General features: G+C 39.1%; 1 protein-coding gene and 1 pseudogene across 10 annotated transcripts in view; both read left to right on the top strand.

Annotated features, from left to right (window-relative positions):
- Positions 1-457, top strand: part of LOC114005568 (mRNA turnover protein 4 homolog pseudogene) — a 911-nt pseudogene extending 454 nt beyond the window's left edge.
- Positions 1-6,000, top strand: part of TLCD4 (TLC domain containing 4) — a 111,263-nt gene that overhangs the window by 81,379 nt on the left and 23,884 nt on the right. The window lies entirely within an intron of this gene.

The raw sequence follows: 6,000 nt of genomic DNA, 5'->3' as shown, positions 1-6,000 counted from the left end.
GAAGTTGAGGGGTGTTGTTGGTCCCCTTTTCACCAGCTGCTTGAAGGAGGTGGTGAATGAGTGGTTCATGAACAGACACAGAAGTTGACTACACCCGAGTTGGTAACAAAGCATCTTTCACTGTGAGCCTGGATCCAGGGTCCCTGGAGCAGTTCCCCCATTCCATGGGGCCACAGCTGAGGCACTTGGCCTGCTCACCTCTCTGGAGAGGTGTGCAGGGAGGGCGACATACTGACACTGGAGCAAGCCTGAGTCTTGAAGCTTTTTGGATACAAAATGAATTTGAAGTGACTGTGAAATGCATGTGGGATGCACAATTGGGAAGGTTCAAGCAGGTGGGAGATGATTTGCCAGAGAGTACTAAAGAGTCAGCAGAAGAATCAGAGGGATGACGACGACAACTGATAGGGACTCAGGACTGAAGGCCTTCCAGCATGTTCAAGTGAACCATTCAGCACAGCCACTACCCATCTGGAGCAAGCCTCTGTCTACTTTGCTGCAGATGAAGACAGGGGAAGTTGATGGGCATTGACTGTGTTTCTGTAAAGAATTAAACTGCCGGAACTAGCAGTTGGTGTAATGGCTATGTCGCTGGACTCCCATGTAGTTGACCTTGGTTCGAATCCTAGACCTGGTGGCTTAAACTCACGTGGGCGCATGTGCGTACATGCCCAAGATCCTGAGAGGAGAAAGGATTGAGGCGTGGTCATCTTTATGTTTTTCTCTCTGGCAAGCACACATGCTTTATAGCAAAAACCTCTCCAAAAAAAAAAAGAGAAGAAAAGAAAGAATAAAATTGCCTGCTGGTATCTACCTGTAGATAATGAGAATTTTCTTAGGGGGAAATAAAAGGCTAGGAACCTATCAAAGTCTAGTAGGGCTGAGTTAGAAGGGTGTAGGATCCAACATGAAGACTCTACTATTGGCTAAAAGTGTGGCAGTGAGATCATCAATTAGAATGGTCGAAAACCACTGACTCATGAGTTGTTAATGTTACATAAAGAACAAACCAGGAGGGTCTTACTTGCGATCTCAGGTGGGTGCTATTAGATGGCATTTGGGGCTGGAGTCATCTAAAGCTCAGCTAGGTTGGATGTCTAAGGGGAGCCCATCTGTGTGGCTGGCAGTTGCTGCTGGCTCTCTGGAAGCTTGGCAGAAGTTGTCAGCTAGAACATCAATGTGTAGCTTCTCCTTGTAGCTTGACTTTCCTGCAGCCTGCAGGTGAACATTTCAAGAGCGATTGTTCAAAAAAAAAAAAAAAAAAAAAAACCTAAAAGGAAGTTGCGAGTGTTATAATCTAGTTCCTGAATACTCAGAACATTAATTTCACTACAATGTCTTGATCAAGTGAGTTGCTACGGGCTAGCCAGATTCAAGGAAAGGGAAATAAGACATTATCTCTTGATTACGGAAACATTACCTCTTGATTCTGGAAACGTTTTCTCTTGATTATGGAAACATGAAGCACATACAGGGAGGGAAGATTTGATAGTGGCTATTTGTGGAGACAACCTTCATATTGATTTGTCAATGCTACATACCCTCTTGCAATTGTGGATAAGATTTTAACCCTCAGAGCCAGTACGTGGTGTGGTGGTTAAGGCACTGGAATCCCACATGGCTGACCATGGTTTGAGTCTTGGACCTAGTGTCTTGAAAACCATGCCAGGAGTGTGTGTGTACGCATGCCTCAAATCTCAGGAGGAGAATGGAGAAGGGACTGGGGTCATGGCCATGCCTCCTGAAGGATGATTTCTCATTTTTCCTCTCACTATCTCTCTCTGTCTCTTTCTGGTGAGTGCACATGCCCTATGGCTCTGTCTAATCAAATCAAACAAACAAACAAACAAACAAAAAACAGATTTTAACCCTCTTGTCTCTATTTCCCTCCCTTCCTCCTCTCAATATAGTTAAAGTAATGCTAGTTGTATCTTCGGTTCCTTTTAAAACTTTAAGTACTTTTTTTTTTCTGGTTCTGTAGCACTTCTTACTTTTAAAATCGAAGGTCCTCCTTCTAATTCTCAGTTTCTGTCATTTGTATTTGTACTTTTGTGTTACCAAGCTATTAAAATATTTTCCTTGTATTCTCTAATTATATTTTTCCTCTATTTCTGGTTGATCCTAAACATGTAAACTCAATGACATGCTTATTATGATTATATAAAATAGTTCACTGTAGGAACAGGATTACATCATTTTCTATTTTTTTTCTTGGTGTTTCTAATCATCTCTCTCTCTCTCTCTCTCTCTCTCTCTCTCTCTTTCGGGCAGCGTTTGCCCTTTTCATACATCTGAGTTGTTCCCTCTCAAGGACAGTATCCTATGTCTCTCATCCTTTCCCAGGTGCCTGCTCTTGGATCTCCAGCTGCAGTCAGAGTAGATTGCTCTCTAGGTCTGCTGCGTGATGTCCTGGGGCTTCCTGTCGTTCCTCTCTGGGGCTGGAGTCACTGGTTCCTGGGTTTTGTGTTTAACTTTCTTGGTATACTCACTCATTCTGTGATAGCATATCCTCGAATAATATTCTATCTCTCTTTCTCTTTTTTTTTTTTTAACTTTATTTATTTTAGTTTGACCAGAGGGGGTTGGAGTGGGAGGAGTGAGAAGGCAATCCACCAGGTCATGGACTCGAACTGCGGTCAGCCATGTGGGAGTCCAGCACCCTTAACCACCTTTTTCTAAGTAAGAGTGAAGGAGATAAGCTTGTAGTCTTTTGCAAGTTCTGAAAGTATGTTTATCCTCAGACTATCTGGTTGTATCATTGTCTTTGTTGGCAGCATGTGAACATGTAATGATATTTAATAATTTAGCAGGTCCACTGTTAAAATGCCCTGGAATCTGGTGTGGCTTTTGTAAACTATCACTGCCGCTTCCTGGCTCAGAGAAGTAAGGAGCTATCCTGAGGCTAGGGTTGCAGTTCTTGCACTTCAGTATACACTGGAATCACCTGGAGGGCCCATTAAACCGAGTTGCTTGTCCCAGCCCAGGGTTTTCAGTTCAGTAGGTCTGGGTGGGGCCTGAGAATATACATCATGTGGTCAGTTCACATGGGATACTGCTGCTGCTACTTTGGAAACCACACTTAGAATGCTGCTCTAGACATCAGAGAACTGACCATTCTCTCTGGGAAGGAAGGGGAAAGGTTAATAGAGTGTCTTTTTTGTTTGTTTTAATTTACCAATTCAAAGGAAAGTTTCCTTAAAGTGTAGAGGATTGCACTTTGTCCAAAGTTGTTTGGATGAAAACAACACATCAGATCTGTTTTTACTACTAGGTTTTTTTTGTTTGTTTTTAAGAGATTTTTGCCATAAGGTATGTGTACTCACAAGAGAGACAAAGACAGAGACAGAGAGATAGAAAGTAAGAAATCATCTCTCGGGGGAATAGCCATATTGCAATCCCTTTTCTTCTTGGGAATTTGGGCATGCACATACATGTGCCCTGCCAGGTCCAGGACTTGAACTGTGGTCAACCACGTAGAAGTTCTGTGCCTTAACCACTATGCCAGCAGGGCATAGTGAGATATTTTTGAGAGAGATATTTTTGACAGGATCTCATTGCCCTATCCTCCCACGGCACACCACAGATGTGAGCCATGCCTAGCCAGTTTAAATTTGACGGGGAACCAAATCCAGTCTTTCGTGGAGCCTCAGCCATCATGTAGAAGTGCCTTCCCATTTGTGCCACTGCAGCTGGGCCTAGTAACTTTTAATTCTTAAAAAATACTATAAAGCCGTATTTCATCTCATATACTTTTTTAAAATTTTTTAATGTATCTTTTAAATTTATTTATTATCATCATAATCTTGTTTATATTACATTGAATCACATATAACTTTACAGTGTATTACATTTCTTTTTCCAGAAGGAATACCATGCATATCAGTCAATACAGAGACATTAAAACCCCCATTTTATCATCCAATAGCTTTTCATTATTTTTCCCGATCATCGTTATCATTATTATTCCAATTATTTTTTTAACAGTCAATCACTATTTCTCAACATCTCATATAATTTTGTACTTTAGTTAATACTTTTCTATCCCAGTATGAATGGTGTCAAAAGAAGTAACTTTTAAACCCTCAAAAAGAGGGTTTAGACATAGTATATAATATGCAAGTATATATAGTACATAGTATGAAAATATACATATATTCATGTTTCATTTGGTATAGGGCAAGTGTGCTTGCCATATATGTGTGTGTATGTATACATATATATACATATATATATATATGATGAGACATACATACATACATATATATACATAGAAGAGAGAGAGAGAGCACAGGAAAGTGAGGAATTACCCCCTGGGGGGATGGCTACATGGCAACCCCTTCTCTTCCATTCTCCTCTTGGGATATTTTGGGCATGCATACATGCTTGCCTGGTGTGTTTTTCAGGTTACTGATTCTGGGATGTGAACTGCACAGTGAACCATGTGAGTGAGATCTAGCCACTGATTAAGGCACACCACTGGCTGGCCCTATTTTTGTCTTTAATTAACTTTAAAGTTTTCTACAAGGCTTGTGCGCTTGTCAGAGAGAGAGAAAGTGAGACGCTCTCTCTTCCGGTCATGGTCACTCCATTCCTTCTCCATTCCTCCCTCCTTTTGGGATTTTGGGCACATGCACACAAAACACCCAGTGTGTTTTCAAGCTGCTGGATCCATCTGGGACTTGAACCATGTGGTTGGCCAGGTGGAATCCAGCTGCCTTACCCACCATGCTGCCGGCTGGCCTTATTTTAAAAGTGATATTAGAAATTTTTAGAATTATTTGAAGTTTAAGACTAAGGCTATAGGTACTATATTGTTTCAGTATTTTAGATCACTTTGATGTTTCTGCTTTAAAATATTCCTGAAGTCACATAAAAATAAAACATTGTCATATTGGATCTTATCTCTGGAAAAACTATTATACACAAGGTACACTAAGTAATTTAGCAAGGATTTTGGCTGACCTTAGGAACATATTAACTCATAATATTTTGTAGCAGTCTGGTCCGTCACATTATATAAACATTAGACATAGTTATGTAGAACATGATAGTCTTAAAGCAGCTAACCAAAAAAGAACATTATTAGGAACAATAATTCAGAAGGATTGCCATTAACTGAAAGGGAGAAAGGCAATGTTAGGAGTGAGAGAATATATCTTAAAGAAACAATATTTATTACATTTTTACAAGCAAAACAAGAAATACTGATTGTTTAAAAAAATAATTGGAATAATAATAATGATCGGGAAAAACAAATGAAAATATATTGGATGATGAAATGGGGGTTTTAATGTCTCTGTATTGACTGATATGCATGGTATTCCTTCTGGAAAAAGAAATGTAATACACTGTAAAGTTATATGTGATTCAATGTAATATAAACAAGATTATGATGATAATAAATTTTTTTTAAAAAGAAACTTTATTACATACATGAGTTAATTCTAGTGAGAGATTATACTAATTCAAATATTTCTAAGAGATTTATACCTGGTTCAAGTAAGAAGTTCACTAAAATAACTTTTCCCCCCACTTTTTGCGCTTCTAAAGTCATGTTTCAGTCATATTATATCTTATTTCCAAAGTTCTTTTCTCCTGCCATAAATTATAATATAACTCTGGAGGGAGAGAGAAGAAATTTAAGCTTTTATATTTTACTCGTGATATCTATAACTGAACACAATTACTTGTTCTTCCTACCTCTTCTTAACTCAGATATTCCAAATTCTTTGGTACAATCTCACCAGATTTTGAGCAAGTCACTAATATTTTGAACTGAAAAAAGACAAAATATCCAGGAGCTTGGTATGTGAAATCCAATTTGTTTCTATTATTTTGAAGGTTGTTGTTTTTTTTTCTTTAAATGCTGGATGAGTTAGAAAAGCCAGACATTTGTCTCTCCCCTCCTCTGCCCAATTCCTCTGTTTCCTAGCTATAAGTGTACCTTCAATTATGTATTCAAATAAATTTATAACCAAGATGGGAGTGGCTTGCTCAAGG

This window comes from Tupaia chinensis, unplaced genomic scaffold (genome assembly GCF_000334495.1).
Source record: "Tupaia chinensis unplaced genomic scaffold, TupChi_1.0 Scaffold144016_1, whole genome shotgun sequence".
In the NCBI taxonomy this organism is placed as follows: domain Eukaryota; kingdom Metazoa; phylum Chordata; class Mammalia; order Scandentia; family Tupaiidae; genus Tupaia; species Tupaia belangeri.
Note: the sequence above shows the minus strand (reverse complement) of the source record. Positions and strands in the feature narration are given on the sequence as shown.